Genomic DNA, 13,832 nt, shown 5'->3' on the forward strand with positions numbered 1-13,832 from the left:
GTTGAAGAGGTTTTGTGCAGTCCTTCTGCCTAGTCTGCCATCTTGCTGGAACTCCTTAACTTGTCAATTATTTTCAACAAGAGATCAGAAAGACCTTCATCCTGGTCTGTTCTAGTCTGGGAATTCTGGGTGATCCTGCTGGCATTTGAAATATTGGTGACATAAATTCTATCAATATGCAAGTCATCACAGTACGATAAGCAAATGAGTGGTTGTGAAAACATTATGACTTTGAAACCCTTGAAATTATTTACCAAAAATGTAACTGATAATTTTTAATGTATGTTATACTGCAGGAGTCCCAAGGTAGTATAAATGATTAAGCACTCACTTGCTAACTGAAAAGTTAGTGGTTAAAGCCTGGCGATCTGTTTCTGAAAGGTCACAGGCATGAAAATCATAAGGAGCATTGCTGTACTCTGAAAAATATAAGGCTGCTGTTAGTGGGAATCACTCATAGCAGGAGTGATTTTAATTCATTTATGTATCCATATAATATCTATAATATATTTACCCATAGGACACACAATTGTGCTATTTCTTTAAAGTGAAAATATTTTGTAGAATATTCCATCAAAGTAAATCTGTTAACTAGTTATAATGTGAGTCTAAACAAACAAACTAAAGATTTAGACTCATATTATAACTTGATCACATTATCAGGAAATTTCTTAAATTGATATAATTAGTACATTAGATGAAAAAACTAAGTTAAAAACAAAAATAACTAGAATTTAAGGACTGGTTTATTAGTGGATTTTGCATATAGCTTTTCATTATTCTTTTTGTTTTGTTTTGTGTTTTTGTGAATGTTGTGGGGATCACATTATGATGTAAGTGTATTACTTAGAGTTAATATTATGCCACTTCGTTCAACAAATATTTATAATTGTGTAACTAAATTATCTTAAGATCCTTTGTACTATGCTCTCATATATATTGTGTCTACACACTTTCTATAACTTATAAAATAACTGCTTCTTCGATTCCAAAAACCAAGGTCACTGTCATCTAGTTGATTTCGACTCATAACGACCCTTCCTTGGGTTTCCAAGACAGTATCTCTACAGAATAGATTGCCTAATCTTCCTTCCAAGGAGTGGCTGGTGGGTTTGAACCTCCAGCTTTTTGGTTAACAGTCAAGTGCCTTGGGCACTACGCTACCAGAACTTCTTCAATTAGTCTTATGTTTTTTGTTTTTTCAATTTACTCCTATGCTTTAAATAAATTAAGATGAAATTGATAGTATCTTATATTTAACCAAATATTTACAATTTCTAGTAGTTTATTTTCCTTCCTGTAGATTTGCAGTTCAATCTGATGTCACTTTCCTTTACCAGAAAGAACTGCACTTAAAATTTCTTGTAATCTTGGCCTGCATTTGTGTATTTTTTAGGCTTAATTTTGTTGAACATATTTTAGTCTAATTTTAAAAGCAGTTACTGACTTTTTTTTTTTTTTAGGGGGGGGGGGGTGGGCTATAGCTTTTTTTTTTTTTTTTAATGGTGAATTCTCCTTTGGTTGACATCTTCATTTATTATTTAGTTTCTTCATATTATTATTCACATATTCTTTCAAAAGTTTTGCAATAGTGTCCTCCAGCAGAGTTATTCTAAAAAATGATAAACAAAATCCTCGCAGATCACAACAGAACACTGTCACAAGTAGAGTGCCAATGAGTGGGAGATATTCAATGAGATGGATGGGCACATAGTCACAATTATTTGCTCAAAGATACGGACAATTTTGAGGATGACATTAGATTAGGCAACACTTATTTCCTTTGTACCTAAGGTCTTCATTATTCACAGTCAACTTGACAACATCCAACATTAACTATTGGAAAGAGAAATTTCTCATTGAATTCATTATATAAAGTTATTGTATAATAGCTTTTATTATCCCAAGCCCCCTAGAACCAGGAAAGGAAGGGACCAAGAGTGGCCTCAGGGACCTCAGGAGTGGCAGGGTATCCAGGTAAAAAGGGGCGGGAGGCAAGGCTAAGCCCCAAGCCCCATAGAGCCAGGAAAGAGAGGGACCAGGAGCAGCCGGGGACCATAGAGTGGCAGGTTTCAGGTAGGAATTAGGTAAGAGGAGGTGCAGAGGTTTCCAACAGCTAAGGCAGACAAACTTGTCTATCAGTTTGTCATCCTGTGAGGCTTGTACATTGCTGTGAAACTTGAGATTGTGCCACTGGTGTTTCAGATGCCAGCAGAGTTGCACATGGTGCACAGATTTCAACATAGCTTACAGACTAAGACAGACTATGAAGAAGGAGGAGGACATCTACTCCTCAAAAATTGGCCAGTGAACACCTTATGAATAGCAGAGAAACACTGTCTGATACATTACTGGGCAACTTCATGAATAGATTGGAAACACTGTCAAACAAAGTGCAGGAAGACTAGCCCCTTAGGTTGGAAGGCACTCAAAACAGAACTGGGAAAGATCTCCCTCATTAGAGTGGAACCAATATTAATGATATGGATAAAGTAAGTCTTTCAGGACCTCCATGTGCTGACATGGTACAACTCAAAATGAGGAGAAACAGCTGCAAATATTCACTAATAATCAGAGCATGGAAAAGTTGGAAGTTGTCAAAAATGAAATGGAGCTCATAAAGATTGATATCCTTAGCATTAGTGAGCTGAAATGGACCAGTTTTGGTCATTTTGAATTTGACAACCATATGATCTACTATGCTGAGAATGACAAAATCGAAGAGGGATGACGTGGCATTCATCATCACAAAAGTTTCAAGATCTGCCTGAAGTGCAGTGCTGTCAGTTATAGGATAATATCCATACACCTACAAGGAAGACCCGTTAATACTATTATTATTAAAATTTATGCACCAACCCCCAGAGCAAAAGATGAGGAAACTGAAGATTTTTTATAAACTTTTGCAATCTGAAATTAACCGAACATGCAATCAAGATGTGTTGCTTATCACTGGTGATTGGAATGCAAAAGTTGGAAACAAAGAAGAATCACAGGTAGTTGGGAAATTTCACCTTGGTAACAGAAATTACACTGGAGATTGCATGATAGAATTTTGCAAGACCAACAACTTATTCATTGCAAATACCTTTCTCAACAACACAAATGATGGCTATATATGTGGATTTCACCAGATGGAGTACACAAGAATCAGATTGACTACATCTGTGCCAAGAGGCGATGGAAAAGTTCAATATCTTCAGCCAAAGCCAGGCCAGGAGCTGATTATGGAACAGACCATCAACTGCTCATATCCATGTTCAACTTGAAGTGAAAGACATTTAAAACAAGTCCATGAGAGCCAAAACATGACCTTGAATATATCCTTCCCGAATTTAGAGACTATCTAAAGAATAGATTTGATGAACTGAACACCCATTATCGAACACCAGAATTGTGGGAAGCCATCAAGAATATCATCCATGAAGGAAGCAAGAGGTCACCAAAAAGATGCAAAAGAAAGAAAAGACCAAAATGGAAGTCAGAAGAGACTCTGAAACTTGCCCTTGAGCAAAAAGTAGCTAAAGCAAATGGAAGAAATGACAAGATAAAAGAGCTGAACAGATTTCAAAGAGCAGCTCGAGTAGACAAAGCCAATTATTATAATGAAATATGCAAGGATCTGGACTTAGAAAACCAAAAGGGAAGGACACACTTGGCATTTCTCAAGTTGAAAGAACTGAAGGAAAAAATGTAAGCCTTGAGTTGCAATATTGGCAGATTTTATGGGCAAAATATTGAATGATGCAGGAAGCATCAAAAGAAGATGGAAGGAATACACAGAGTCACTGAACCAAAAAGAGCTGGTCGATCTTCATCCATTTCAGGAGGTGGCATATATTCACGAACCAATGGTATTCAGGGAAGAGGCCAAAGCTGTGCTGAGGGAATTGTTGAAGAACAGGGCTCCAGGAATTGATGGAATATTGAGATGTTTCAACATATGGATGCCCCATTGGAGGCACTAACTCAGTTATACCAAGAGATTTGGAAGACAGCTGACTGGAAAAGATCCATATTTGTACCCATTCCAAACAAAGGTGATCCCACAGAATGTGGAAATTATAGGACAATATCATTAATATCACATGTAAGTAAAATCTTACTGAAGATAATTCAAAAATGATTGCAGCAGTATATTGACAGAGAACTTACAGGGGTGCAGAAGAGAATGTGGAAAGAGAGATATCATTGCTAATGTCAGATGGATCTTGGCTCAAAGTAAAGAATACCAGGATGATATTTATTTGTGTTTTGTTGACTATGCAAAAGCATTTGATTGTGCGGATCATAACAAATTGTGGATAACTTTGAGAAGAATGGGAATTCCAGAACACTTAATTGTACTCATGAGGAACCTGTACATAGACCAGGAGGCTATTGCTCAAACAGAAAAAGGGAACACTGCACGTTTTAAAATCAAGAAGTGAGACATCAGGCTTGTATACTTTCATCATATTTATCCAGTCTGTATGCTGAGCAAGTAATCCAAGAAGCTGGACTATATGAAGAAGAACATGGCATCAGGACTGAAGGAATCATCATTAACAACCTGTGATATGCTGATGACACAACTTTGCTTGCTGAAAGTTAGGATGACTTGAAGTACTTACTGATGAAGATTGAAGAATACAGTCTGCAGTATGGATTACATCTCAATATAAAGAAAACAAAAATTTTCACAACTGGACTTATAAGCAGCATTATGTTAAATGGAGAAAAGATTGAAATTGTCAAAGGGTTCACATTGCTTAGTTCTACAATTGATGTCAATGGACGCAGCAGTCAGTACATCAGATGACATATAGCGCTGGGCAAATCGGCTGCAAAGGATCTCTTTCAAGTGCTGAAGAGCAAAGATGTCTCGTTGAGGACTAGACTGAGCCTGACACAAGCCATGGTATTTTCAATCACCTCATATGCCTGTGAGAGCTGGACAATGAATAAGGAAGACCAAAGAAGAGTTGATGCCTTTGAGTTATGGTGCTGGCAAAAAATGCTGAAAGTACCGTGCACTGCTAAAAGAACTAACATGTTTGTCCTTGGGGAAGTGCAGCCAGAATGCTACTTGGAGGCGAGAATGGCCAGACTTTATCTCACATACTTTGGTCATGTTGTCAGAAGGGACCATTCTCTGGAGAAGGTTGTCACACTTGGTAAGAAGGAGGGTCGATGAAAGATGAGAAGGCCCTCAACAAGGTGGATTGACACTGTGGTGGCGGCAATGGGCTCATATGTAGCAAGGAAAGTGGAGCTGGCTCAGGACCTGGAGATGTTTCCTTCTGCTGTGCTTAGGGTCACTATGAGTCAGAGATGACTTGATGGCACTTAACAAGAACAAACAACAGCTTTTATTATTACTAGCATTGGTTTCATTTTATTGCCAACTCTTGAAATATCCTGAAAAAAAAACAAAAAAAACAAAAAACAGATACCAATCCATGTATAAATAATTTGTATACACAAGCCCAAACAAGATAAAAAAAAAAAAAAAAAAAAAAAAGTATGTCAAATTTGTCTCAAAGTTACATATTTTTTACCAAGATGTAATTAGGTCACAGCAAGTTCTCTCTTCCATATAAACTTTTGCTCATATGTCTTTTTATTTTTAATCTTCTAATTTAATTCCTCCACAAATGTAAGGACTTATGTCTGCACAAAGTTTATAAGATGAAAATGATATTAATGAAATTGTTAGGAGAGATTGAAAACATCAGCATACCACTGCAGCCACCATCTTCTGTCATGAGTGTTTGTCTCCTACCTGATTTTTGAAAGCTTTTGGTACCATAACCAATGACTTTAAACAATGTCTTGGTATTTGGTCCTCTTCAGCCCTATGGTGAAAAGCTTGGAAAAAAACATAATTTGTTCAATAACAATTATTCTTTTGCTTGCTGTGTGAAATTTCTGATATTGACTCCTGCTTTTGGGCAATCCTACTTCCGTAGTGATACTGCCTCAGAAACCCAAGGAGGGGTCGCTATGAGTCAGGGCTGACTCGACAGCAAACAACAACAACAACAACTCTTAGTTATTGCTGAACAGGGTTTATATGATGATGAACTATGAGAATTTAAATAAATTCTATGAAAGATGAACTCAATCAGTAATACCTGTTAACATTTTAAGTAGCTTGAACAGATTCGAGTACATTGTAAAAAGTGTTTGTTTTCTCGCTCCAGTTCCCTCCGAAATGATTGACACTTATAAGTAATTGTATACTTGAAGACACCTGATTGTCTTATTACCAATAAAACAGAGAAAAAAAATCTTCCCACAATATTCTCTTTGTCACCCTTTCTTTACTAACCATTGTAATTCTAAAGTTCTGTTTTGTTTTTCCCTGAAATCATGAAAAAAAGAAAGCAATATTTTCATAATGCTTCTTATTCACTTGAATTTTGGAGAATATAGTTGCAATAGATCTTTTTTTCTTCCACATTGCATTCTAATTTCACTTCCCACAAACCACTCTGTACCTGCTCTTTGACCTATACCTTCAGAGCACTGTGTGAGTCTCTGAATCCACTCTTTGATGTAGATCATTTAAAGGATAGAGTGCAATAGGGCAAGACAGGTGAGAGAAACCAAGAAGAACTCCATGTTAATACTTATATATTCCTCATTTACACGGTAAACTTTGACAATTAATTTAACCTTAGTTTGACATCTGAAAAGTTGTCATAAAAATACTGGTCTCACTGGTTTATTATAAAGAAGATTTATATTCTGGTGAAAAGATTGGATCCTAATCTCCTGTGAATCAAACAAGTCAAGTACTATAGTAAAATGTCTATTTTATTATTACTTTTCTAAATCTAGCTTGGAGTCCCTGGGTGATGTAAAAGTTAAGCACTTGACTACTAACTGAATGGTTGGCAATTTGAACCAACCCAGAAGACAACACAGGTGATCTTACTTCCGAATGGTCATAGCCTTGAAAACCCTGAGGAGCAATTCTGCTCTGCACACATGGAACACCATGTCAGAGTCTACTTGAGGCAACTAACAATAGCAAGAATTCTAACATTCTGTGAGTTTGGCATAATATTGGATATTCATCAGCAACATAAAATATTCCCATTTTATCATAATATATGGTTTTTAGATTAAGTTTTGTCCAATGCTATGGATATGCCGAGAAAAAGACAAGGCCACAAAACTTGAGTTTGAAATTGTATTCATCTGCTATCTGGATAATTTTTTAAATCAAAGTAATTAATTAAATATTTCATGTGGCAGCAAGGAAAAGTAGTGTGGAAGAAGGGGAAAAAGTTTTTAAATTAGGAAATCTGATCAAGATATAGCTTGAATATAAAAATATCTTTAAACTATTTTTTTATGCCATATGAACCAATGACACTATACACAAATAAAATGTTTAGGTCATATCATAAGCCACCTAATTTATTTACATTTTTTGCAATTTTCTCAAGACTTTCAAATTCATATCCCCTTAAAAATACTCACATCCAACTGACCATTTTAACTTGTTTAAACCCAAAAATTTCTGAAGAAATTATCCTGTTTAATTAATTTTATTCTAATATTCTTTCAGTTCATTGTGATGTTATGACCTTCAACTATAGCCCTGCGACTGTTCTCTATGATCAGTTTGAGGCACTAGATTAAAACATGACCTTTAACAATTACCAAAAGAGATCATTTGTGTTTTCTCTATTCAAAGAGTTATGGGTTCCTTTAACCTTTTGAAAAGAACTTTTATTCATTCAGTGTTATTTAAAAACCCAAATGACTTTTTGAGACCCTTTTAATTCTAAAGAGAGGAGATATTTAAAGAAGAACAAGATAAGTATTAAAATTAAACATTTGGTAATCAGTGTATACACTCTTACCTGTGATGTATTCAAAAGCATGTGAACATTCAGTGTGCCTGCAAATTGATGCCAAGCCTACTGAGATAACCAAAAGCCCTGCAAATCTGTTGAGCTTCTGAATATTATTGAAAAAGCCTCCAATGTATGGTTGGATCACAGTTTGTCAGACAGTGTACAAAAGCAGATTTTTTTTTAGTTATTCTCTCTATATACATTCCTGGAGACTTATTTAGCATTACCAACAGTCCAATAAACAGAGAAAGAGAAAAATTTGGATTTCATCAGAAATAATCTGATTAATGAAGAGATTTGTGTCATTATAATTAGGGGCCTGTCTGTATTTTTAGGTAACTTTTACCTTGACTGCAATTGTAAAGTAGGTGAAGATTATAATTTGATAGAAAAAGGTAATATCACCAGAATAAGATGAACTATATACAAAATATTTTAAAGCCCTGAGGGAGAAAATTATATGTGAAATTGTGCTTTATTTTTGCATGTGTGATAGATTGTAGATATTGTTTTGTTTATTCTAAATAAGATAGCATAACACAAGAATTAACAAATATATTTAAATAATATAAATAATGTTTTTAAATATGTAGTTGAGTAAGTAACTACCAAAAAAAAAAACAAAAAAAAAAAAAGGAGAAAAGGGTTGAATTAAGAAAAAGACTCAAATGAACAATCTCATTGTCGTAGAGTTGATTGGACACATAGCAAGACCCAGTTGGGTTTCCGAGGTATTATCTCTATGGAAGTAGATTCCCTAATCTTCCTTCTGAGGAGTGGCTGGTGGGTTTGAATCTCCAGGCTTCTGGTCAGCAGTATCAGTACTAAGTTTGTCTAAGGGAATTTAAAGTTAAGAACATTAAATAGTTCTAACTAGAATAGCCATATGTTGTATAAGAGATGGATTTTGAAGAAATTAGAGCACATAATACTGCATATACAAAATAACATTAAAGGTAAATATATAAAATAGAACTTTCAGAAATTCAAGAATATATTGATGAGAATTTTAGAGTTCTGGTTAAACAAATTATAAGGAAATAAAATATTCAACAATATAGTGAATTACTTTTTCCCTTAGGTCTCTTTAGAGAGATTAATTACCTGGACAGAATAATTAGTTCTTTAAAAAATCTATAAAAGATTTACAATAAATCAATCAGATACTTAGCTATTAAAATCAACAAATAGAAAAGAAAAAGTGGTAATTTTATAAGTGATATTCTGTGTTCATAATCCAATAAAATTGAAACTAAACAAAAATATAGTAAATTTTTGTGAAAGATGCCAACAGAATTCAATAGAGATAAGACAGACTTTTAAATAAACTTCAAAGTAAAACAACTAGATAGATGGGAAAGAAAATATACCTCAATCCTTACTTTATGCCACACACAAATGATACAGATCATACTTCCAAATACAAAAACAAAAACTCTGAAACATCTGGAAGAACACATGGGAGAAAATCTTCATTGTCTTGGACTAGACAAAAAATCAGATAAGATACAATATTAACAAATTAAAAATGACAAAATGACTATTGTCAAAATTAAAATCACCTTCTCTTCAAAAGACACCACTAAGAAAATGAAATGGTATGCCACAGACACAGGTATTCTTGATACACATATCTGCCATATACACATTTATCCATTTATGTATGATACATGGATCTGGGGGAAAAAATTAAAAAAACTCACTGCCATGGCCTTGGTTCTGACTCATAGCAACCCCCATTGGGTTTCAGAAGAGGTAAATCTTTATGCAAGTAGATTGCCCATTCTTCCTTCTGAAGATTGGCTGGTAGGTTCGAACCTCCAACCTCTGGTTAGCAGTCAAATGCCTCAGGCACTATGGCACCAGAGCTCCTTTGCTATATGGATGGATATATATGGCAGATATGTATATGTATATTCTCAGTATACTAATATATATATACAACATATATATATATATATATATATATATATATATATATATAACTTTTACAACTAAATATTAAGAATTTAAAAAATCTAATCATAAGCAAAATTCTTGAACACACTATAAAAAATACACACAAATGAATCTTTAACATCCTGTGTCACAAAGGAAATACAAACCAAAATACAATGAATACCTCACACTCACTAGCAGGCCTAAAATAAAAAGACTGAGAATACCAATTTTTTGCATGAAAAGAACAACTAGAACTTGCATGCATTACAAGAAGGTAAGTAAAACTATACAACCACTTGGGAAAGCAGCTTGGTGGATGTGATCCAGAAACTGTACTCGAAGGCATTTATCAAAAAGAAAACATTTGTCCAAAATATGCATATGTATAGTTATTTATGTTGTTGTTATGTGCCGTCGAGTCGGCCCCGACTCATAGCGACCCCTCCTTGGGTTTCTGAGGCAGTATCACTACGGAAGTAGGATTGCCCAACCTTCCTTCTGAGGAGTGGCTGGTGGGTTTGAACCACCAACCTTCTGGTTAGCAGTCAAGTGCTTTTAGCCACTATGCTACCAGAGCTCCTAGTTATTTATAGTAGTTTTATTTTTTAGTAGTCCAAACTGGAATAAAGTCAAATATTCATTAGCAGATAAAAATCCAGAAGCTGTAGTTTACTCATGTATTGAAAATTAATCAGCAATGAAAACAGACAAAAAGTGATAAACTATTAATTTAAAATCTGTTGCCATCAAGTCTACTCCAACTCATAGCTATCCTATCGGGCACAGAGGAACTGCCGAATAGGATTTCCAAGGATGTCATGTTTACTGAAGAAGAGTGTAAATCTTTCTTTTCGTGGAATTGAGAGTGAGTTCAAACAGTTGGCCTTTCAGTTAGCAGCTAAGCACTTAAACACTGTGCAGCCAATGCTCCTTGATGCATGAAACAATAAGTCTAAATTTCAAAAGCAATATGATGAGCAAAATAAGCCAGACTAGAAATTGAGATTCTCTGTATATGAGTTTCTAGCAGGAGCAATATTTATCTATGGTAGAAATCAGACAGATCGATGGTGACCTGGACAGGGATTGGAGGTTAGGGATTTACTAAAAAAAAAGGCAAAAAAAGGCTTTCTAAAAATATAGAAAAGCATGTAACATCTGTTAAAATGCATAAATTAATACACTATTTTGCAGTAATCTCACTTTTAATCAATATACATCATGAAAATAAAAGCAACGACATCTATATACAAACACATTAAAAGCAGCAGAGTACATGAATAGGGTAAGAATATGTCCCATTCACAGTGGGACAGTGTTTTTTATTGTTAGATTTTTGCCTTTGATAGTTATGTAAACCAAATATTATGTGTTGGTTTTTAATTAAAATTTTTATTTTGATATTCTTGTTGATTCATGTGTACTTGTAAAAAATAATACAGATAGATCCTCTGTACCTTTAACCATGTTTTATTCAATGATAACCCTTACATGTCTATAATGCAAAATCACAACCAAAATGCTGACATTAAAACAGTGGAAATATGGAGTGTTTTCATTACCACAAAGATGCCTCAGGTTGCCTTTTTTTTTTTAAAAGCCACATCTACTTCCCTCTCATTCACACCCTATCCTTTACCACTGGCAACCATAATGTTTTCCATTTCTATAAATTTGTTATGTTAAGAATATTATATGAATAGAATCATTTAGTAGGTAACCATATGGGATTGGCCTTTTTCACACACAGTAGTTAACCCTCTGTGTACTCTTCCAAGGAGCTCTGGTAGCATAGTGCTTCAGGCACTTGACTGCTAACCAGAAGGCAAGCAGTTCAAACCCACCAGCCACTCCTCAGAAGGAAGGTTGGGTAATCTACTTCCATAGAGATAGCACTTTGGAAACCCAAGGAGGGGTTGCTATGAGTTGGGTCCAACTTGACGACACATAACAGCAACACAACATTATATGGTAAAGAGCTCTGGAGGCACAGTGATTTAGTCATTCAGCTGCTAATGAAAAGGACAGATGAGGCAGTCTGCTTCTGTAAAGACTTACAGCTTGGAAACCATATGGGGCATTTCTACTCTGCTCTATAGGGTTGCTATGAGTAAGAACCAAGTTGATGACAGTAGGTTTGGTTTGTTTTTTGAGTTTTATTGTATGGTATGGATATGTCTCAATTTGTTTGAAATACATTTAAATTGTTTCCAGTTTGTGGCTATTATTAATATAGTTACTACAAATATTTATGTACAGGTTTGGAGGAGAATATAAGTCTTCATGCAATTGCTATGCTGTATGGTAATTGCCTCATTAGTTTTATAATCATCTGCCAAACTCTTCTCCAGAATGAGTAACATTTTACATTGCTGCCAGCAATTTGTGAGTAATCCAGTTTCTCCGCATCCTCCTCAGAATTTGACAGTGTTAACATTTTATTATTTTTTAAATTTTAGCCATTGGGATAGATATGGGGAGATAGGACATTGTGGTTTTTTTTTTCATATTTGTAATAGCTAGTAATATTGGAAAGAGTCCTGGGGGTGGTTAAGCACTAAGCTGTGAACTGAAAGGTTAGCAGTTCCACCCAGAAACCACTCTGTGGGAGAAGGATGAAGCAGTCTGTTTCCATAAAGTTTTCAGCCTTGGGGCAGTCCTACTCTGTCTTGTAGGATTGGTGAGTCAGAATCAACTCTATGACAATGCTTTTTGGTTAGTCCTTTGTTGGACACATGATATCCAATAATATTACGATTATAATAATTTTTACGTATTATGCTTTTGGTTTCACATCAGTTCAAGAACTCTTTGCATAGCTCTAAACCTTGAATAGGAGCTCTGGTAGCGTAGTGCCTAAGGCACTTGACTGCTAACCAGAAGGCTGCCAGTTCAAACCCACCAGCCACTCCTTGGAAGGAAGGTTGGTAATCTCCTGTAGTGATACTGCCTCGGAAACCCAAAGAGGGGTCGCTATGAGTTCGGTCCCACTCCACAGCACATAACAACAACAATAAACCTTGAATATTTTCTCCCATTTTTTTTTTCCTAATAATGTAATTTTACTTTTTCAATTATTTTTTACATAATATGTGATAATTTGGTTGAGTTCCTTTTTTTCTTTTTTCTTCCTATAAATATTTGAATGTTCTCACACTGTTCATTTAAAAGATGAGCTTCTCTCCATTAAACTGCTTTTGCACATTTGTGAAAAAATCAGTTTGGTATATTTGTGTGACTTTATTTCTGAATCCTCTATTCCATTTCATTGGCCAATAAGTCTATGCCTCTGGCAAAACTGTCTTCTCTTGGTTACCATAGTTATATAATAATTCTTGAAATTTATATACTTATTTCTCACACTTGAGTCTTTTTTTAAAAAAAAATTGTTTTAGCTATTCTAGTTGTTTTCTTTACATGTACATCCCCGGGTGACACAAAAGGTTCAGCCCTCGAGTACTGCCAAAAGTTGATGGTTTGCTCAAACCCAGAGGTGTCTCAGAAGGCAGACCTGGCAATTTGCCACCCAAAAGATCACAGCCTTGAAAAGCCTATGAAGCAGTCCTGTTTTGCACACCGGAGATCATCATGAGTTTAAATAGACTCCATGGCAACTAACAACAATAACAAAAACAGCATTTAGAATAATGCTTCTCCATAACCAAAGATGAACTCACTGCCATCAAGTTAGTTCTGACTTATAGCAACCCCAACTGGGTTTCTGAAGCAGTAAATCTGTATAGAAGTAGATCTCTCTATCTTCCTTTTGAGGAAAAGCTCTTGGTTTTGAATCACTGAGCTGGTTATTAGCCAAATACCTAATCCACCATGTCACCAGAGTTCCTTAATATTTCTAGATAGACAAAATATATTGTTGAGATTTGATAGACATTGAAGTGTAATAGTATAGACAGATAGAATTTCTGGTAGATGAATATGTGTTCTAACTTCATAACCTAAAACCAAAAACCAAACTCACTGCTGTTGAGATGGATCCAACTCATAGCAACACCTCCTTGGGTTTCTAAGGCAGTATCA

Source organism: Orycteropus afer, unplaced genomic scaffold, assembly GCF_000298275.1.
Source record: "Orycteropus afer afer isolate SDZICR_OR568_19922 unplaced genomic scaffold, OryAfe1.0 scaffold00228, whole genome shotgun sequence".
NCBI classification, from domain to species: Eukaryota; Metazoa; Chordata; class Mammalia; order Tubulidentata; family Orycteropodidae; genus Orycteropus; species Orycteropus afer.